Source organism: Chiloscyllium plagiosum, chromosome 50 (assembly GCF_004010195.1).
Source record: "Chiloscyllium plagiosum isolate BGI_BamShark_2017 chromosome 50, ASM401019v2, whole genome shotgun sequence".
Taxonomy (NCBI): domain Eukaryota; kingdom Metazoa; phylum Chordata; class Chondrichthyes; order Orectolobiformes; family Hemiscylliidae; genus Chiloscyllium; species Chiloscyllium plagiosum.
The window spans coordinates 404147-427324 of NC_057759.1; the positions used below are offsets into that span (position 1 = coordinate 404147).

Sequence of the window (23178 nt, forward strand, 5' to 3'; positions counted from 1 at the left end):
TCAGGCCCCGCGCGAGATGGCGGTTAACGGCCGCCTCGTGCCCCAAGTGACCGTTAGCAGCTGCTTCAGGGGAAAGGCTCTTTAAAGGGACAACCCTTTCAGGAGAGAGAAACAACAGGGCCGGCTCTGGAACTCGCCAAACTCAATAATGTAAGAAATGGGAAAGTGTTGTTTTCGCAGATATAGCAAAAAGGTAGTGATAATAAGCTTAAGTATAGTGCTGATAAATCAAATGCTTCTAAGAAAAACAAGCGTGTGCGTGCAGAAAAGGGGAACAACGGAAAACCGTTAGTGGATAATTGGGTACTAACTTTAATGCATAATTATTCTAGCAAATAATTTTTTTCATCATGATAGTTTAAATAATTTAGTCTCAGCAAACTAGCTGAGATAGCTGAAATGCATAAACTAGGCAAGAAAGGACACATTGTTAAAATATTCAGGAATGGAATGTACCTATGAACAATGGAAGATTTTACAAGCAAACAGATAAAATGAAAGGAACATCAAGATCCAAGTTTAGCAAAATCTCCCTTATGTCAGCACTTACAGAGGGAAGGGTCGCCAACTTGGAAAAGGGGGGAATAATAAGAGCGGATTGCAAGTTATTCAGAGAATAAAGTTGATTGGGTAATGTAGGAGTCAGAAGAGGCGACCTCACGCAGCTCAAAAGTATAACTGTGTTTGAATGCTCATTGCTCATTTGCTTCTGCATTTGATGCCCTTGCAAGATCGTAGAATAAATTGTCTTGTTTCCAGTTTTGGTGGTCTCGTCTAATTTTATTAAATTTATTTCTAACAGATTTGCTGCCAGTCACCTGGATATATCCGGGTATCTGGGCGACTGGGGTAGGCAGCAGTAGTTGCTGCCAGGTGGATATATCTGGTTATTGCTGCGGGACGGGGCATGCTGAAACGACCAGGTACCTCTTGTGCACAGACCAAGGTAAGAAAATTGACCTTTAAGTATTGCCTTAGTGGTCGGGGATGTACGAGAAGTATGGGGAATTGGCAACACATAAAATAAAGTATTTAATTGGCTAGATTAATGTGATGAGTAAGGTGTCTACCTGATTCGACCACCGGTTGTTAAGAGGGGAAATCCCCCACGCGAAGGTCAGGAGCCTGAAGCGGATGTGGAAGAAGGTGACACCGGACCTCAGTAAGGTTAATTAAATTACATAAAGAAACGGCCGAGTATTAAAATAGGAAATAAGAATAGTTGTTTAAGCGTCGAAGGAGACGTGAGAGGGACGACCGAGGACCACATCCCACCGGACAGTCTTTTAGGAAAAATGTTAAGAGATTGGAAGTACAATCCTCTGATGCGAGGAAAGGATAAAAAACAAATGATAAAATGTCAATGAAAAACAGCCTTAGTCAGGAGGAATCAGATTATGCTTCGTGTCAGAAGGGCTCGTCGCTGAAGGGCTACTGAGGGTATATTTCGTAACTAACTTATAGCCAGACATCTAGAAAAAGATTCAAAAGCTAGTGGAGTCATTGCAGGAAGCTCAAAGTGTCTGTGTGATATGGTGCCTGTGTGTGTGTGAGAGAGAGAAAAGAAAAGCTGTACAGCTAACAGAAAGTTTAACCCTTTGTGATTCGGTTTGAATGCACATTTGTTTGTTGGTGATTGAATGTTTGTGCTTTGTTCCCTGGAGCTTCAGATCTGGGACTGTTTTGAATCTGATTTCTATTATGGAAATTTTAACATGATTTCTTTTAAGGTTAAGGATTTTACAGATTATGAAATAAAATGTTAACTCCTGCTCTTTTTACAGGTCATGACTGCCTTACTATCGGTTTCTAACTAGTCTCTTTTATCCTTACATAAAAGCGATTTATGGAGGACAGTTGAAGTCTCAGTTCAACACTAGATTGTAATAAATCAAAAAAAAATCCTATGGTTAAAATTGGTGACCTTGGATTCGGCCATTATTCATGCATTCGAATTTTTTTTTTAACTTGAATAGACAAATCCTTTTTAAGGCAGCTCTGGTTATTTCACGACCTATAGCATTGTAATTGAGCAATGACTGGTCAGGACTACTTAAGAAAACTAATTTTGGATTTAAATCAGGGGACTAAAACCAGGTAATTATAATGGATTTAAAGTTGGGAACTGTATGCATTTTACATTTTAAATATTAAACACTGAATAAATGAATTTATAATATATAAATATATATTTACAAGTAAGATTCCAAAATGTATAGTTAGGAATAGGCTTTAAAGTTAGACAAACCATAAATTGTATTTGAGATTACAGGGAGCAAGAAATATTGCATTATTTCTTTTTTTAAAAAAAAAATCAAGGTCTAAACAAAACATTGGGTGATGAGGAATGGCCATGAGGTGGCCCTAAAGCTGTTTAGTTGGTTAAATCGGCTCAGCAATTGATCTGGCAACGTAACATGAGAAGCAGAAACAGAAGGCAAAAATAATGATAGCCACGGTTGATGAGGTAATAAAGAAAAGGACACAACTAAAAGGAGAAGCCAACCGGAATGGTGGCGGGCAGCATGTTGAAAATAAGGGGAGGAGAAGGATTCGGGGAGGAGATGTTAAGGGGTCTGGTAGACAAGAACAAGGATCAAAGTGGAATTCCCCACAGGCAGGATGTTATTACTGTGGAAAGACAGGTCACTTTAAGAGAGAGTGTCTAGATCTGAAAAAGGAAGTAAAGGTAGTGCCGTTTATGAACCTCAATGAAAAATAGGGGTGTCAGGAGTTCCTGCCCCCGGGGAGAAGTCACAAGTGACTGGTAAACAAACAGAACTGCATGATTACAGTTGTTAAAATGTTTTAGTCACTTGTTGCGTTTCCACCCTGAATTATATAATATATATAATTAATAATTAATATTTATAATAAATCAATTGTGTTAGCCTGAATCAATATTAATTGGCAGGATTCCGTCATACATTCTCAGTGACCTGTCATATTGATTCATGGTTAATTTAAAACATGACTGCATTAATTCATTCCTGAAGAAGGGCTCATGCCCGAAACATCGGTTCTCCTGCTCCTTGGATGCTGCCTGACCTGCTGCGCTTTTCCAGCAACACATTTTCAGCTCTGATCTCCAGCATCTGCTGTCCTCACTTTCTCCTGCATTAATTCATTGTTAATTAAAGAATGAAAAGCTACGTTACTGGCCAGTGTGTGCAGGCAGTGGCAGCAACAGCCTTATTGGGAGACGAGAGTCGGAAACTTACTTTTTGGGGAGCCTTAATAGTCAGCACCCCACATCAGGTATGGACCATATTAAATCAGAAAGTAGGACGATGGCTCACAGACCGTAGGATCTTGAAATATGAGACAATCTTAATAGAGCAGAATGACCGTGTGTTAGTCACAGACAGTTGCTTGAATCCAGCTGCATTTCTGTGGTGGGGAGAGGGGGTGGCCCTTGGCAATCCAGAACATGACTTGATATTACTGAATATCAGACTAAAGTGCGAATGGACTTAAGAGACGTAACATTGCATGCGGGAGTCAGTTGTTTATCGACGGGTCCTCCCAGATGATTGAGGGTAAAAGGCACAATGGATATGCTGTAGTAGACGGAATAGAGGGAAGCGTTATCGAGGCTGAAAGACTGCCTAATGGCTGGTCAGCCCAAACTTGTGAACTCTATGCCCTAGAAAGAGCTCTCAGAACCTTAGAAAACAAAAACAAAGGAGTGGTATGTACAGACTCCAAATATGCTTTTGGAGTGGTATATACCTTTGGAAAAATTTGGCAAGAAAGAGGACCGATAAATAGCAGAGGAAAAGAACTAGTTCATGAGGAATTGATAAAACAAGTGCTGGAATCCCTGTTACTCCCGAGAGAAATAGCGATAGTTCATATAAACGGACATCAGAAGGGGAATGAACCGGAAGTAAGAGGAAATAGACTAGCTGATGAGATAGTTAAAGAAGCAACCCTGAATCCACAAGGAGCAGTGATATACTCCCTAATACCTACAATTCCAGATCTTCAGGGTGCCTCATTGTTTACTACAAAGGGGGAAAAGGGACTAAAAGATTTAGGAGCTGCAAAGACAGCAGATGGGCTCTAGTTGTCACCCGAGCTGGGAGGGACCATTCCTAACCCCCCTGACTACTGAGACAGCTATCCGGACTACTGAGACAGCTATCCGGACTGCTGAGAAGGGGTGGAGTCATCACACTCACATTAAAGGTCCTGTGAATGCCCCATTGGCGGAGTGGCACGCTCATCCTACAACCCTCTGAAAGTTAAGCTGAGAAAGAAGGAATGAACTGAGACAAAAGACTCTTTTAATGTTTGATGATATATATTGTTGTTGTTTGTAAGGGCTGCATGGACTCACCTCTCCCTGGCGCCTAAAAGATTAAGACAGATAGACAGGACGGTTGGCAGAGGTCAGAGATGGGCGGGTATTGGTATAGTACGGAGGCGGGAAAAATCACTTCACTTCACTATGCCAAACTTATGCTGAACAAAAGGGACTTTCTGACTGTTGGGTCTGTGCAGAGGTCCCACACCATGGCGAATCTGGGATGCCCACCTCGGTAATATCGCTCACCAAAAGAGAAGTGTACGATGTACAACAATTTGACTCTGGCTCAAATAATACAAAGTGGAGATCTGACGGGTGAATATAACATTTTTGGATAGTTCCCTCGACCAGCCCTGAAAACCCAGGGTGCTATCGATGGCCTTAGAGTTTCCCCACCGAAAGCAGCAGTAAATACCACCTGTTTCTGTAATCAGAATGATACCGCACCCTTCCAATTAGGAAAATCATCTTGTGTCTATACCAGCCAAGCCACTGCCATGACCATTCCCCGAATATTAAACGGAACATATTGGGTATGTGGCCTGAAGGCCTATCCATTTATTCCTGGGGAAAAATAGATTTGCATGACCGAATGTATAGGAATGCATGCATGTTATGATGTTGATGAAATACTGCCTCAAAGCCAGAAAGGCTGGAGTGGCTGCTGTTACCTCGCTTATATAGTTCCTCACCTCCGATTAGAAAAACATGAGCACTACCTGAGAAAGGAGGGGGGAATAAGACGTAAGGCCCGAGAGGTCCCTGAAGGAGATCGTCTATTGTGGACACTATTCCCAAACTACGGTGCTGCAAGAGCAGGGGTAGAAATACAGAAACTGGCGGCTGCCCTTGAGAAGTTAATTAATGAAACCGTTGACGTAATGGGAGAAACTCAGTCCCAAATATCGGCCATAACCACCGAAATGATTGCCACAAGACTAACAGCTTTACAGAATTGAATGGCTTTAGACTACCTCTTGGCCAAAAAAGGGGGAACCTGTGCTCTGATTGGTAAGGAATGCAGCACCGTCATCCTCGACACCTCTTCCACAGTGGAAGATAAGGCAGAAATAGTAAAGAAAAAGATAAAGAATATAAAAGAAATTGGGGATGAACTTCAAAAAGATGAGGGATGGGGATGGGCGACTGGGGACTGACTGGTTGGGGAAATTGGTTAGTTAATTTAGGCATTTATATATTACTGATGATAGTAGGTCTAATAATAGGATTTAATGTGTTAAAGTGGATAGTGAGTAAGTTGGTAATGTCTTTAAGAGGACAACAATCAATGTTGGGTGCACAAGGAAGATAGCGTAGCAGATTACTCCTAGAGTTTGAAAAAAGGCAGACTTAGGAGGGCAGAAATGGCAAGATTGTTAACCTCTGCACCTTAGGGTGAAAAGAGGGCAGAAAATAAAACTGCAAAAACAACAAATGGTAAAAAAAAAGAAATGGGGGAGTTGTAAGAAATGGGGAAGTGTGTTGTTTTCGCAGATATAGCAAAAAGGTAGTGATAATAAGCTTAAGTATAGTGCTGATAAATCAAATGCTTCTAAGAAAAACAAGCGTGTGCGTGCAGAAAAGGGGAACAACGGAAAACCGTTAGTGGATAATTGGGTACTAACTTTAATGCATAATTATTCTAGCAAATAATTTTTTTCATCATGATAGTTTAAATAATTTAGTCTCAGCAAACTAGCTGAGATAGCTGAAATGCATAAACTAGGCAAGAAAGGACACATTGTTAAAATATTCAGGAATGGAATGTACCTATGAACAATGGAAGATTTTACAAGCAAACAGATAAAATGAAAGGAACATCAAGATCCAAGTTTAGCAAAATCTCCCTTATGTCAGCACTTACAGAGGGAAGGGTCGCCAACTTGGAAAAGGGGGGAATAATAAGAGCGGATTGCAAGTTATTCAGAGAATAAAGTTGATTGGGTAATGTAGGAGTCAGAAGAGGCGACCTCACGCAGCTCAAAAGTATAACTGTGTACTAGTTTGAATGCTCATTGCTCATTTGCTTCTGCATTTGATGCCCTTGCAAGATCGTAGAATAAATTGTCTTGTTTCCAGTTTTGGTGGTCTTGTCTAATTTTATTAAATTTATTTCTAGCAATAATAATGACAAATACACACACAGAGAGGTGGGAGTGAACAAGAAATTGTGCGGCGGCACATCAAGACCAATGGCCACTCTCCCGAAGGACGGCTGCCCCGGACTCGAAACGTTGACTCCGCTTTCTCTCTGTCTGTCTCTGGACAGATGCTACCAGGCCTGAAGCACAAACAAGGTCCTCGGGGGTGAGTCCGAGTTCAGGATCCTGTTAAGGTTCGTTTGGCAGATGGATGACAGTGTGGGAGGGTATGCAATGGGATTAGAAGAATAGAGACAGAGACTGTTTCCTAAATGGGGAAAGGTTTCGGAAATCTGAAGCGCAAAGGGACTTGGGAGTCCGAGTTCGGGATTCTCTTCAGGTTAACAGGCAGGTTCAGTTAGCAGTTAGGAAGGCAAATGTAATGTTTGCATTCATTTCGGGAGGGTTAGAATACAAGAGCAGGGATGTACTGCTGAGGCTGTATAAGGCTCTGGTCTGACCACATTTGGATTATTGAGCGCAGTATTGGGCCCCATATCTAAGGAAGGATGTGCTGAACTTGCAGGGAGTTCAGAGGGCGTTTACAAGAAAAATCCCAGGGATGAAACACTTCTCATATGAGGAGAGGATGAGGGCTCTGGTTCTTAACTTGATGGAGTTCAGAAAGATGAGAGAGAACCTGATTGAAACTTACAGAATATTGAGAGGCCCATTCATGCATCTGCCTTGATACATCTTTATTGATGCTATCGTCTGGGGAGTGTTTCCGAACAAACAGCCCTATGGGGTGCAGGAAGACCGTTCCTTAAATGTGGCATTGCAGCTTGACACTGTGGTGAAGTAAGCGTTTGGCATGCTTGCCTTCACTGGTTAGAGCACTGATGACAGGGGTTGGGGCATCATGTTACAGCTGTACAGGATGTTGGTGAGGCCACTTTTAAAATACTGTGTACAGTCCTGGTCAACCTGCTGTAGAAAGGATGTCGTTAAGCTTGAAAGGTTATAGAAAAGATTTACAAAGATGTTATCAAGGTTGCAGGGTTTGAGTTATAAGCAGAAGCTTCATAAGCTGGGACCTTTTCTCCCCTGGAGCGTTAGAGGCTGAGGGGTGACCTTTATAGAGGTTATAAAATCACGAGGGGCACAGAAAAGGTAAATAGGTATAGTCTTTTCCCCAATGTAGGGGTGTCCCAAACTAGTGGGCATAGGTTTAAGGTGAGAGTGGAAAGATTAAAAAGGGACCTGAGAGACAAATTTATCACACACAGGGCAGTGATTATATGGAATGAGCTGCCAGAGGAAGTGGTAGAGGCAGGTACAATTACATGGAAGAGACGTTTGTAAAGGTACATGGATAAGAAAGGTTCAGAGAAGTATGCGTCCAATGCAGATAAATGGGGCGAGTTGAGTTTGGACAACCTTGTCAGCATGGGTGAGTTGGGCTGAAGGGCCTGTTTCCATGCTGCATGACTCTATGAAAATGGATGAGAATAACAAACTTTGCCTGAATGTACAGGAGGAGCTGTGAATATGTGGGGTCATTATACAGACCAATTTCTCTTATCAAAACACATGATTGGAACAAATCACAAACTGATCCTGACAAATGTTATTTCTCTGTCCTCTGAACAGGATGTGGCCATCTCTGTCAAGGTGGGAAGTGGATGCAATTCTGAAATGTCTTTGAACCAATCGACTTGCTCAGCCAGAAGGCAGTGAAGAGTTTGCAATGGTTAGGAATCACGTGCAGAGCAGAGCGGGTAAGGAGGTCAGATTTCACTCCTTTAAGGACCATCGCAGACAGGAACAGGAGAAGGCCATTCGGCCCCTCTAGCCTGCTCATCCATTCAATAGCATTGTGGCTGATGCACCATTCCTCATGCTCACTTTCCTGCATTTAACATGTAACCCTCAATTCCCTGACTGATCAAGAATCTCCTGCTCCTGTTTCCACACACAGCTCTCTGTGGCAAGGAGTTCCAACGACTCTCAACCCTCTGAAAGAAGAAACTCCTCCTCACCTCAGTCTTCAATTTTGAACCAGATGGTTGTTTGTTCCTGACAACAGTCATCATTAGAGTCTTAACTCCAGATCTGTTTTTGTTTAAAATCGCATTCCAAATCCACCATCTGCCAAAGCAAGATTCAAATTCACATCTGCAGGGCATACCCTGGGGAGCTGAAAATATAGGATTTTGCTTCCCCATTATTTCAGAAACGGAAAGTGAATTTCATCAAAATTGAGACCAGAACAAGTTGCTGCACACCACTGAGCTAAACATTGATGTCGACAGAATCCATACAGTGCGCAAAAGGACCATTCAGCCCATCCAGTCTGTCCTAAGCCAGTGAAGAGGATCCCACCCAGACCCCTACCCTACCCCTGTAACCCTGCATTCACCATGGCCAATCCCTCTAACCTGCACATCATAGAATCCTACGCATGGAAGCAGGCCTTTTGGCCTGTCAGGTCCATATATTGACCCTCTGAATAGCATCCGACCCAGACCTACCACCTCTCCAATCCCTGTATGCCTGCATTTCCCATGACTATGCCTCTTAGCGTGCATAACTCTCACACTATGGGCAACTTAGCAAGGCCAATCCATCTAAACTGCACATCTTTGGACTGTGGGAGGAAACCGGAGAACCTGGAGAAGACCCATGCAGAGAAAGGGAGAATGTGCAAACTCCCAATAAACAGTCACCCAGGGCTGGAATTGTTCCTGGGACCCTGGCGCTGTGAGGCAACAATGGTAACCACTGTGCCACCCAATGTTTTTGCCGCTGGCCATGCAGGGGTTGGTTAGCTCAGTTGATTCTATAGTAGGCTTACAATGTACAGTCACATTGACAGCTTGCGTTCAATTGCAGGTCTGGTAGAGATTGCTGTGAGTGATCATTCCCTGTGCTTTAGATGTGGTGTCCTTCAGGTTAAACCATAAAACAGTTGTTTGCCTTTTCTCCCCCACACCTCTTTCTCCCTCTCTCTAATGAGACAATGGTGACTTCACATTAATCACCTGCTAAAAACATAACTTTGCTGATTAAAAATTAACTGCCCTCTTTTTCACTGCAAAATAACTTGTACTTTTCCTCCCTGATGCACTATTGGAGTGAGCTGAAAATAAAAGAGAAGACACTTTACCAATGGTGCGTATCTAAATGAAGTGGGAGAGGGTGCACAGGGAGATTTACCAGCATATTGCCTTGGGGGCTGCAGAGTTTCAGTGATTGAGAGAGGTTGGACAGACTGGAGTTGTTGTTCTTACAGCAGAGTAGATTGAAGGAGAGGGATGTATAAAATGATGAGGGATGAAGATAGAGGAGGCAGGAAGAAACTTTCCCCGCTTAACGGAGGTGGGGAAGGGGTATAGAGTAAAGGTAAGGGCCAGGAGGTTTCAAGGGGATGTGAGGAAAATCTTGTTCACCCAGAAGGTGGTGTGCAATCTGTAAGTCACTGCCTGTGAGGGTGGAAGACGCAGAAACTCTCATTACATTGAAGGAGGATTTAAATGTGCACTCGTGACGCCAAGTGCTGGGGAAATGGGATTAGAGAATATCGAGATGGTTGTTTCTGACCAGCACAGACTCTGGCCTTTTTCTGGGATGCAGATTTCTCAAAAAATATGACTAACTCACCTTTGAGATGTGTAATCTACATCCAAGATACTATCTAGCATGATTTTGTACATTTCATGTTCAGAGATGAGGGGTTTGTCGTCGAAAGAGAGATTCAGCAGTTAAGGCCAATATTCTCTGGAGTTTAGAGGAATAAGGGAGATCCAACTGAGGGATACAGGCTGGTAAAGGAGATGGGATTGACAAAGGAGACAGAGAGGATGTTTCCTCAGGTGTGACAATTTAGAACGAGAGGGTTATTGCTTCAGGAGAAGGGAATGGAACAGATTGTAACGAGAGATGTTGAGAAATGTCTCCCCTCCAAGGCAGAGGGGGTGGGAATCTCTGGGAATTCACTTCCTAGTAGGTGGGGGCATGTCGGGATACTGAATAAATTGAAGGAGGGTCAGACAGATTGTTAATCAGTGAGGGGTTAAAGGGAGGGGGGCAGGAAACTGCAGTGAGGCTGGGATGAGATCAGCCGCAGCTGTATAGAATGGGGGAAGCAGGGTCCCGAGGGCTCCTCGCCTGTATGTTGTGTTGATTGTCCAGCTGCCTAAACACTTTTTAGTGTGGCTAGCTCATAGCACATGCTCAGAAAGCTCTGAATCTGAGGGCCTAAACTGTGTGATGCATCACAGTCCATTAGTCTCTTAGAAACCAAGACCATAAGATATAGCAGCCATTCGGCCCATCAAGTCTGCTCTGCCATTCCATCATGGCTGATATGTTTGTTAACCCTATTTTCCTGCCTTCTCTCTGTAATGGTTAATCCTCCTCTTGATCAAGAACCTATCTCTGTCTTAAAGACATAAATGACAGCCGTCTGCAATAATGAGTTCCACAGATTCCCCACTGTCTGGCTGAAGAAATTCCGCCTCATCTCAGTTGTAAAAGGAGTCCCCTTCATGCGGAGGCTGTGCCTTCGAGTCCCAGTCTCTCCTACTCGTGGAAACATCTTCTCCATGTCCACTCTATCCGGGCCTCTCAGTATTCTCCAAGTTTCAACCAGATTCTCCGTCACCCTTCTAAACACAATCGAGTCCAGAGTCCTGTTCCTCAACCTCTCCTCATATGACAAGCTCTTCATCCCTGGGATTTTTCTGGACTCCTTCCACGTTCAGCACATTCTTCCTTGGGATGCTCACAATGTTCCAAATATGGTCTGACCAGAGCCTGATACAGCCTCAGCAGTACATCCCTGCTCTTGTATTCTACACCTCTTGAAAGGAATGCTGACATTCCATTTGCTTAACTGCCAACTGAAACTGCCCATCAACCTGAAGAGAATCCTGAACCTGGACTCCCAAGTCCATTTGTGCTGTAGATTTTTGAACCTTTTCACCATTTAGAAAAGTCAACCCCTCTATTCTTCCTACTAAAGTACATAACTTCTCACGTTCCAATTTCTCAACATCTCCTGTTTCAATCTGTTCCATCTCCTTCTGCCATTTTGTGGCACACCTCTCCTAGCCAACTCTTTCTGCAGCCTCACCCCTTCCTCGATACTACCTGTCCTTCCAGCTATCTTTGTGCCATCAAAGAAACACTCAGTACAATGAAATGGCAATGCTCCTCATGTGAATGATGCTAGACCTAGAGTGAATGGCTCCTTGCCCCCAAAGACCAAGGCCAGAAGGGACCACTGTTGTACTGAGGCAATCAACAGATTGATGTCCCAGGGTCTAGAAAGTAGGTATCCCCTGAAAACAAGATGAAAGATAAAGCAATTAGCCATCAGTTCCCTCTTCCAATTCACACTGCCTTGTTGTTAATTTAGTTGAGAGAGATGGAACACCTCTATGATTTAGATGATTGCAAACACTATCGATGATTAATAAATTCAAATGTTAAAAAATTTGAAAAGCTTGGGCAGACCTTTGCTCCATGCTATAAGCAAGAGAAACACTAGCAATGTTTAAATGTGGCTGGGTTTCTGAGGGATAAGATAAAATCTTAACCAGAGAAAATCTCCACTTTCACTGAACCAGAAATGTTATAAAGTGTATATATATTATATTCTTTACCAGCCTTTCTTGGTTTGAGATGGTGAAAACTGAGTACATCAAACTGCTATCTGTTTTGGAGTCATCTATAATCAAAAAAACAATAAGCAAAGTGAACCAAATGATTTGAGATCAGAATATTAAAATAACAGCAAACAATGCCTCAAAATTAAATATGGAGTGATAATTAAGGTCACAGCCCCAACCCAACAATAACATAAACTGAAGCTCTTGGCGATATAGGAACATTTTCAAAGCAGTTCACGAACCAGGTGACTCAATAACATCGAATGTGTATTTTGCATCAACAAAGTTTGCACCTACCCTCCCAGAACAAGCTCACAGAGGGAAGGTGGAGGCCCTGGGGTAATTTACAATTTTTTTATTATTAATCACTCATGACACATGGGTAACACCCACTGGACCCTGCGTTTATTGCCCAACTCATCCCTGGTGGACTACTTGAGAAGGTAGGGATAAGCTGCTTTCTTGAACTGCTGCAGTCCATGTGCTGTGGATAGAAATGCATTGCCCTGAGGGAGGGAATTCCAGGATTTTAGCCCAATGACACTGAAGGAATAGTGTCATATTTCGAAGTCAGAACACTGCATGGCCCAAAGGGGAACTTGTAGAGGGTGGGTGTTCCCACGTATCTGCTGCACTTGTCCGTCGAAATGGAAGTGGTCATGGGTTTTGAAGGTGTTGCCTGAGGATCTCTGGTGTATTTTCACAGTACATCTTGGTATTGCTGCTAGTGAGCATTGGTAGTAGAGGGAGTGGATGCTTGTGGATGTGGTTCCCAGGAAGTGGGGACTGCTTTTTCCATCGATGATATTGAGCTTTTCAAATATTGTTGGAGCTGCAACCATCCAGACAAGTGGGGAGCATTCCATCACACTCCTGACTTGAGACTGAGATACTTGGAATGGCTCAATCAGGGAAGACTCTGACCATATATATCCCTCTCAGGGATAAAGGAATAAAATCATGAAGAATCAATATTGTTCTATTTTCTTCAGATCTATCCTACAAACTCCAGTATGAGTCACACCCATCACACACAGTCTCCCTCACATGTTCAAAGTTTGGGTGAAGATTTGTAGCTCGGGTGCTCGTTGTTGTGGTTCTGTTCGCCAAGCTGGAAATTTTTGTTGCAAACGTTTCGTCCCCTGTCTAGGTGACATCCTCCGTGTTCGGGAGCTTCCTGTGAAGCGCTTCTGTGGTGTTTCCTCTGGCATTTATAGTGGCCTGTCCCTGCTGCTTCCAGTTGTCAGTTTCAGCTGTCCGCTGTCGTGGCCGGTATATTGAGTCCAGGTCGATGTGTTTGTTGATGGAATCTGTGGATGAGTGCCATGCTTCTAGGAATTCCCTGGCTGTTCTTTGTTTGGCTTGCCCTATGGAACAGTCTTGCATTGTTTATTTGAAACTTTTTAAAGAAGGCCAGTGGATTACAATCAGTGTCATTTATATGTCATTGTTCTTTGTTGGATCGACTTCAAAGTGCTGAAGAACCAACAGTAATCCCAAAGCCCCCTTTCCTATGGGAGAGTATTTTTCCCAATGAATGGTATTGTTTGTAATAGCAGCATCCTCCAGGTTTCACAATTCCTAACACATCATCCTGGAACAAGACAGCACTTCGCCCCAATTCACCAGCATCAGCGGCCATTTTGATAAGACTGGAAAACTCAGGGATGGCCAAAAGTGGTTCATTGATTCAAATTGCTTTCACCTTTCAAATGTAACCTCACACTCAGCTAACAAAACCACTTTTTCTTATTTCCATTACAAATTTGTTAAAGGCGCAGCCATCCAGCTAACATCATGGATAACTTTCGAGTAAAGTCAAATATTCCTAAAAAATCGATTAATTTCTCATTTTGTTTTAGGAACAAGGAATTCTGGTAGTGTCTTCAGTTTTGCTGTGTCCATCAATGTGTGTGTGTGTGTTTGTGTGTGTATGCCTGTATGATTGTATTTGTCTCTCTATGTGCTGCTGTATGTTTCTCTGCACATCTCTGTGTTTGTGTCTCTGAGTATCTATATGTATTGACATCTGTCACACAGACACAGACACACAAACACACACACAAACATGCATCAACATTACCATAAGCATTGTGTCACTTTAAACGTAAGAGAAATAGACAGAGATAAAGCCCCACTGTGTATATTTCTGATGATGTCCAAGAATTCCTGTGTTGATTGTATAGGTTGTCTGGATCCGCTGACCAGGTGTTTCAGTTTCTGCTGTAGTTCTTTAGCCAGTTTGTGTGATGGTGTCCCTGGTAGTGATACTATGGGTCTGAGTGGGATGTCTGGTTTGTGCACTTCCCTCACATGTACTGAAAGCCTTTGATTTCTGCCGGTTAGTAATAATTCTCAAAGTATGCCCCTTGTTCGAGGATCTCGAGGTTTGTAAATAAAATGATTAGTTGCCATCCTGTATCCCTGTGTTCTTCACTGAAGAGTACATGGCTCCAGCACAACTCAAAACTAAAAGGTCAAAAGAAAAGATGGAAAATTGTCTTCAACAGCAGTCAGACAGTCCCCAGGTGGCAAATAATATCTGTCCCTGCTGAGTTTCTCCAAAAATTTCTGTATTTCTTTTCATTTCTGACACTCAGTGCCTGAAGAAGGCTAATGAAATGCTGGCCTTTATATCGAGAGGACTAGAGTACAAGGATGCAGAAGGGATGCTGCAGTTATACAAAACCCTGGTTAGACCCCACTTGGAGCAGATCTGGGCACCACACCTGAGGAAGGATAGATTGGCCTGGGAGTACAGCGTGAGTTTACAAGATTGATACCTTGGCTTCAGGGGTGATGAGGAGAGATTACATAAAGTAGGCCTGTTCTGTCCAGAATTTACAGGGTTTAGGGATGATCTGATCGAAGATATTAACAGGAGAAGACAGGGTATAGAAATTGAAAGTGTTTCCACTGGTCGGGGATCTTTGAACTAGGGAGGGCATTGCTGGAGAATTAGGGCCAGACTGTTCAAGAGAGATGTTAGGAAGTACTACTACGCACAAAGGCTGGGAAAGGTTTGGAACTCTCTACCACAAACAGCAGGCATTGCTGGATCATTTGTTAGTTTTAAATCTGAGAGAGAATTTTTTTTTTGTTCAACAAAGTTATTAAAGGGGATAGGGGCACGAGCAGGTCTATGGAGTCAGGACACAGATCTACCATTGAATGGTTGCACAGGATCAAGGAGCTGAATGGCTTCGTCCTGCTCCTTTCTATGAATATTCCACATTAATAAATCATGGAATCCCCTGCAGTTACAAAATGACATTTCCACACACCAGAGCAATTAATGATTTCAAATAGAAACTGAAAGTCCAAATATTTTATTTTCACATGTTCCAGATCCCCACCATCCTCTGGGTGAAACAATCCTCAAATCCCTCTCTAAACCTCTTACCCTTCACTTTAAAATGATGTCCCCCCCCTTGTTACTGACCCTTCGACTAAGGGGAACAGCTGCTTCCTGCCCCCTGTCCATGTCCCTCATATTAGCATCATAGAGTCATACAGCAAGGAAACAGACCTTTCAGTCCAACTAGTCCATCCCGACCATAATCTCAACCTAAACTCGTCCCACTTGTTTACACTTGGCCTATAACTCTCCAAACCTTTCCTATTCTTGTACTTATCAAAATGTCTTTTAAACATTATAACTGTCCTTTTATCCTCCACTTCATCTGGGAGTTAAATCCACACGTGTACCGCTAGCTATATAAAAAAAAGTTGCCCATCATGTCATTTTTAAAAATGTTTCTCCTCTCACCTGAAAACTATGTCCCCTGGTCTTGACGCCCACCCCCACCCTTGGGAAAAGACACCTGCAATTCACCTGATCTATGCCCATCATCATTTCATAAACCTCTATACCCCTCAAACTTCTGCACTCCAGTGATAATAGTCCCAGCCCATCCAGCCTCTCCTCATAACTCAAACGCTCCATTCCCAACAACATACTGATATATCTTTTCTGAACCCTCTCCAGCTTAATAATGTCCTTCCCAGAACTGGACACAATACACCAGAATACACCAGGACACTTCACCAGTGTCCTGTACAACCACAACATGATATCCGAACCCCAACGATCAAAAGGTCTGAGCAATGAAGTCAAGTGTTCTAAACACCTTCTCAAACACCCTGTCTACCTGTGACACAAACCCCAAAGAATTATATACCTGAACCTGTAGGTCTCTCTGCTGTACAACACTACCAATCTTACAGACCTCTATCATGACCCCTCCACCATCAACCATCTCTGTTGTTCAGGAAACAACCCAAACTTCTTTCCAATGCTTCCAGAGATTTGTTTTTGTTGATCTTCCCAATCAGACAAATACCAGCATGAACGCTGACCAATATGCATTGATGTAGGATCAGCAGCTCACAGGTTCACACTCACCATTCAATAGACTTGACCCGATCTCTGCATATTCAAAATTTCTTGCAGGTCTGTCGATTTCGCATCACCTCCCTTGGAATGAAATATTTCCAGACCATTAAGCAAACAAGTCCTGCTGTTTGCATGCAAAAATCCCTGGCAACATGGTCACTGAGCCAAGCTCCCAAGGAGTTGTCCAGAATCCTCCTGGAATTGTCCAGAATCTGGTTCAGAACTTCTATGTTCATAGAATCATAGTATTTTACTGTAGGGAAGGAGGCCATTCATATCTGTACCAGCTCCTGAAAGAGCTACCCAGCTAGTCCCACTTTCCAGCCCTATCTCTGTAGCCCTCTAACATCAAATTTATATCCAGCTCTCTTTTTGAACCTCCTATGGAATCCACCTCCCAAGCAGCACATTCCAAACCCAACAACCCAATAAGTTTCTCCACATCTCACTCTCTCACTGACAATCTTGAAATTCTAGCCAGCCAGTTTCTAATAAACAAATGAGTGGGAAACAATAACTTGTTTTTCCGTCAGAATTTGTTCAAATTTTCAACGCCTCAATAAGGTCACCACTTCATCTGAAATCCCTCATTGTTGTATGAAAAGGATACCATCTCCTTCACACTCAGGTTTGAACAGCCTTCATTAAATAAGGTATCCAGAACAGAACAAAATCAGCCTGGGTAAGAGAAGCCCAACTCCCTTTATCAAATGTATTTCTAAATTCAGCTTCTGTTGCCTGTGTTGGTAAGGTGTTATACACTTACAAAGAAATATCCAACAGATCAAAAGTTTATCTCCAATGCGATCTAATATTCTCCATTCAATGCTTGTGCTGTCACCGGAATTAATTTCTTTTCTGCCCTCTACTTTGTGTTAGGTTAGCTCAATTGGCTGAAATGTGGAGTAAGATTGACAGCGTGGGTTTAAATATCTCTCTCTCTCTCTCTCTCTCTCTCTCTCTCTCTGGCACTCCAACTGAGGTCCACCAGTGTCTTGTACAACTTCACATCACCTCCTTGTTCTCAGTCTCTATGCCCCTATTAATAAAGCTGAGGATGTTGTGTGTTTTATTAACTGCTGTCCCCTTGTTATGCCGCCTTCACTGATCTGTGGACATATACCCCCAGGCTCCCTCTGCTCCTACACCTGCTTTAGTTTTTTTTACCCCCCCCAAATCTATTGTCTTTCTGCTTCTTTGAACCAATGTCATTCCCCAAATTTTTGTTGAATCAATTTTGTCTTTATTTTCAGATGTTCATGAATTAAAACCTATTTTGTTCAATCAAACATCATTTTCTCCGTCCCAGTTGTTTTGCTACTAAGTAACAGTATAACTCCAGAAGAACATACAGTGTAGGATAAGGTTGAGTCAATTTAGCCCCTCGGTAACCTGCTCCGCTATTCCATACAATCGCAGCTGATCCCATCTCAGCCTCAATCCCATCTCAGCCTCAACCCCACTTTCCTGAAAACACTCCCTTTGACCTATCACTGATTAACAATCTGTCTGTCTCCTCCTCCAACTTATGCAGTGTCCTGGAGGGTGGGGGGGAGTGATCCCACAGATTTACAACCTCTTCATTTCAGAGATTTCATTCCTCCTTATCTTTGTTTTCAATCTGCCCAGCCCCTTATCCTGAACCGATAACCTCTCGTTCAATATTCTCCGACATGAGCAAACATCCTCTCTTCATCTCCTTTGTCAATACCCCCTTTAGCATCTTATAGCCCTCAGTCAGTTCTCCTCTGTACACTCCAGAGAAACCACTCAATCTCTCATCTAACGCAAACCCTTCATTGCTGGAAATGATTGGGTGAATCTCTTCTGAACTGCATCAGTCCTCAAGTAGAGAGATCAAAATTGTACCAGTCTGTTCTCATAATACTAACCTTTTCATCTTGGCGATCAATTCAGTGATCTCCTTTGAACTCCTGGAGGGATTCAACTACATCCCTCCTCAACTACTCACAGTCCTCCGGATGTGGAAACCCCAATTGTACAGTTGCAGTAACAATTACCTACTTCAATACTCCATTCCTTTCAAATTAAATGTCTTCTTTGTGACCTGCTGTAGCCTGTACACTACTTTGAGATTCATCCACACGGACATCCTGTTCCCTTTGCACTGACATTTTGAATTTTCTCTCCTGTTCAGATGATAACTTGCCTTCTTCAATTCTTCCAACTGCAATGGATAACCTCACCACTGATGGGACTGACCAACGCTCAGTTCAGTGTCTAACGGAAATTGAGAGAGTGTCCTCGATTTGAACTGTTATGCTTTAGATTTGCAAATGAGTCAGACACCATGATCCATTTGCTCCAATTTGTCTAACAAATGTAAAAATGTTGGCTTTGCACCCCAGAGTGATTTTTCAGCCCATTCGGACAGTGTTTGAATGCTGTTGCAAGTTGTTAATCACCTCACTAACTTACTTGTGCCACCGGGAACTGCTGGAAGAATCAGCTGGAGAAAATAAGGGAGAAAGAACATGTTTTACTGTAAATATTCAGCTTCACCTGCTCGCAAATGAATCTGGATTCCTTGATTGATGCACAAGCAACAATTATTCCAATTGTAATCTTTAGTTTATAACTATGCTGACCATTCTTCTGAACACAACACATTACTTGGGGAGACATAAAAAGTAATTTCATCTGCCACTTGTTCAGCCTGCCCTCATCCTCAAAAAAAAAACACGGTGTGGAACGTGCTTTGTAAGTTCACTGGTGGGTTGTGGAAATCACTGACTGGGCCGTGAATTTATTATCCATCCCAAGTTGAGCCCTTGAGAATGAGATAGTGAGCTGCCTTCTTGAACTACTGCAGTCCCTGTGCTGTTGGTAGACCCACAATACCATTAGAGAGGGAATTCCAGGATTTTGACCCAGGAACACTATAAACGAATAGCTGATATATTTCCAAGTTGGATGGTGACTGGCTCAGGGGGAAACTTGCAGGAGGTGGTATTCTCATGTACCTGCTGTCCTTGCCCTTCTAGATGGAAGTGATTATGGGTTTGGAAGGTGCTGTCTGAGGAACTTCTGCAGTGCATCTCACAGATGGTACACACTGCTACTGAGCATGGATGGTGGAGAGAGTGGATGTGGTGCCAATCAAGCATAGGCTGTGTTGTCTCTGGATGGTCTTTGGCTTCTCAAGTGTTGTCTATGAGGTGCATTGCAGAAGTGATTGAGTGTCTATTTGCGTGCACATGAAAGTGTGTGTGTATCAATGGAATGTCTGTATTTCTCTCACACACACATGCACAACTTCATACTCTCACTCAAACACACTCGCACACATACTCTCTCATAGACACACCCTCATATGCTCTATGTGAGCAACATTAATTTGAAACCCACGTTGAATCCCAACTGGAGAACAATCACTAGCGTTACCTGACAGAGTGTCTCACCCACCTTGTTTCCTGGTCCGGAGTTTAATGGGAAGCAATGTGACAAGAGAAAGGATCACCTAACAGTGAGACAATGAGTTCTGCCATCTCAGCGCTGTGTTCCTGTGCTGGATTCAGAGAGGGATTTCCTGTCAACAACATCATTGCTTCAGCAAACACCAACCCCAGTGTTTCCTGTTCCCTGTTGCCCTTACCCCCTGCCAACACCCATCCATTTGGAGGGAAACCCCTGTATCTGTGAAATTCACTCCATATCCTCACCATTGCAGTGACATCACTGTTTCTGTGCAGCCTGTCTCATTAACAACATCCCACCACTCCAACCCAAACTATTCAATACTAAACTCAAAAAATCACTCTGCACTCCCATCTCTCGAAATTGTCAAACAGAAATTACTGTCCCTCATTTTCACAGCCTACATGTATCGAGGAAAAACTTCCCTTTGTCCTCCACCTGTCAGCAGCAATTGGACCATTCACAGAGAAACATCGAAAATATGATCGTGAGGAGGCCTTTTGGCCCCTCCAGCCTGCTCCACCCATTCAATGAGATCATGGCTGATCACCCAACTTGATCCTGTATCTCCCTGCGTTATCCCTTTAACCCCTAAGAACTCTATCAACTCCTTCCTGAATAACATGCAGTATTCTGGCCCTGACTGCTTTCTGTGGCAGAGAATTCCACAGGCTCTCCACTCTCTGCATGAAGACATTTCTCCCCATCTCAGTCCTGCCCAGTTTCCTTTAGACTGTGACCCCCTCGTTCTGGACTCTCTATCCGGTAACTGGGAACACCCTTCCTGTGTTCACTCTGTCTCGTCCTTGTTCAAATTGAGAGGTTTCTATGGGATTTCCCATTAATTCTTCCAAACTCTAGTGAATATCATTCTAACCAATCCAGTCTCTCTCCATTTGTCAGTTCTGCCATCCCAGGAATCACTCATGGAAACCTGCTGTACAACCTCATGAGATTCCAAACTACGCGCACAGTTCTCCAGGGTAGCCAGCCACCCTGCTCCTGGACTTGAATCCTCTCGCTATGAAGGCCTCCCTTATCTGAGAAAGGATGTTACTTTCCTCTTCCCTCTGCCCCCCCCCCAACTGGCATAGCTGCTGCCATACATTCTGGGTTTTTCCAGCACTTTGGGTTTATAACCTGTAACATTAACTCTCTCTCCATAGATGCTGCAGACCTGCTGAGTTTCTGAAGCAAGTTTTTAAAGAGTGTTTATGTCAAGTTTTCAGCTGGACTCCAGTGAAGAACTAGTACTGATCACGATGAAGAATGGACTACCTGGCACTGTGTGGTCGGAATTACTGGTCACATTAAGTATTGTTGCACTGGGACCCCTGTTGATCACAACAGACTGGTATTGGCCTTGGTGTTGGGACTGGAAAAATTCAGTGGCCAGTTCTGTCCTGTCTGAGCTAGAGTTGTAATTCCCGCTAGCATTGTTTAAGGCTTTCTGTTGAAAGTAGGGTCCAGTACCTCCGCTCATTACACACTCTGGAATGAGACAACTCCCAATCAGAACCTCCGTTTTAGTGGCTCTGGGGGCGAGGAAAATCCCAGTAACAGGAACTGGAACAAAATAAGACAAAGAGGAAATAAAAGATTGGATGTTGAAATTGTCTCTGTTTTTCATGGATGTTATCATCGATGACATGATGATAATTGATGGAAAGGAGACATAAAACAAGCGAGATTTCACATCATTACAAAGTCTCCCTGTGTTGTACAATCTCCACTTTGAAAGATTTGTGTAAACTATGGATGACCAAATGGTACCTCATCCAACCATTGCCTCTTGATGTTCAATGGTGTTACCATCACTGTCCCCACCCCGCTGCACAATCAACATCCTTGTGGGTTACTGTTACTGTTTGCACCCCAGCCTACTATCAACATACTGGGGGTTATCGTCACTGTCCCCACCCCACTGCACTATCAAAATCCTAAGGGTTACTGTCACTGTTCCCACTCCCACCCCACTATCAATGTCCTGGGGGTTACCATCACTGTGGCCAACCCCACCCTAGTATGAACATCTTTGGTATTAACTTCAGCCTCCTTCAGCTTGTATTGTCTCAGCTTCGACCTTTCTCTGATGGATTGTTTCACAAGGAATTGTAAACTCAGATCTACAGCACAGAAACGGGACCTTCAGCTGACTGAATCCATGTCAGTCAAAAGTAGCCAACTCTATTCTCTAGTATCATTTTCCCAGTCATAGGGTCACACAGCATGGAAATAGGCCTGTCGGCCCAGCGCGTCCATGCTGACCTGGTCTCACTCGCGAAACTAGTCCCATTTGTTTACGTTTGGCCCATATCCATTGAAACCTTTCCTATCCATGTATCTTTCCAAATCTCTTTTAGAGGTTGTTTTTATACCCACTTCCTCTGGCAGCTCATTCCAAATATAAGGCACTTGTAGGACCATATTTGGAACATTGTAAGCTGTTTTGGGCCCCCTATCTCAGAAAGGATGTGCTGAACTTGGAAGGGGTCCAGATGGCGTTTACAAGAAAGATCCCAGGGATGAAGAACGTGTGATATGAGACAACATTGAGGACTCTGGTTCTTAATTAGAAGTGTGAGGGAGAAACTGATTGAAAGTTACAGAATATTGAGAGGCATGGATAGAGTGGACATGGAGAAGATGTTTCTATGAGTAGGAGAGATGAGGACCCAAAAGCACAGCTTCAGAGTGAAGGGATGTCCCTTTAGAACTGACATACTGTTGGGCTGGTGGGGGGAGGCGGAAAAGGGGGGAGAGGTAACAAACGACTTACCAGGGATAAGCAATGGGGCACAGGTCTCTGGCATAGAGTATGTCCGTGTTGCTCAGAAAGGAAGGGGGAAGAGAAGCAGAGCATTAGTCATTGGGGACTCCATAGTTAAGGGGACAGACAGGAGGTTTGTGGAAATGAGAGACTTATGGTTGGTGTGTTGCTTCCCAGGTGCCAGGTTCATGATGTCTCTGATCGTGTTTTCAGGATCCTTGGTTGTAGTTCGCATATAGATGAGGTTGCGATTATGTAGGTCCAAACTAAGGTTTCCGGGTCAGAAGAGCGTTCCAGTCAGGAAGTAGTTGGTTTGAAGTGTGTCTAATTCAATACAATGAGCATCCGGAATAAGGTAGGTGAACTTGCAGCATAGGTTGGTACCTGGGATTTTGATGTTCTGGCCATTTCAGAGACCTGGGTGGAGCAGAGACACAAATGGTTGTTGCAGGTTCCACCATTTAGATGTTTCGGGAAGAACAGAGACAATGGTAATAAAGAGGTGC

General features: G+C 43.3%; 2 long non-coding RNA genes across 5 annotated transcripts in view; both read left to right on the forward strand.

Moving 5' to 3' along the window:
- The window catches only part of LOC122544676, a 65082-nt gene that overhangs the window by 31467 nt on the left and 10437 nt on the right, over positions 1-23178 (forward strand). The window lies entirely within an intron of this gene.
- Positions 62-22541, forward strand: LOC122544648. Of its 4 annotated transcripts, none has more exons than XR_006310399.1 (5): positions 62-150; positions 803-946; positions 6432-6619; positions 8047-8174; positions 21069-22541. It is a non-coding gene; the product is annotated as an uncharacterized LOC122544648 (long non-coding RNA). The 4 variants fall into 4 exon arrangements; XR_006310400.1 differs by lacking the exon at positions 21069-22541 and adding an exon at positions 18623-19297; XR_006310401.1 differs by lacking the exon at positions 8047-8174.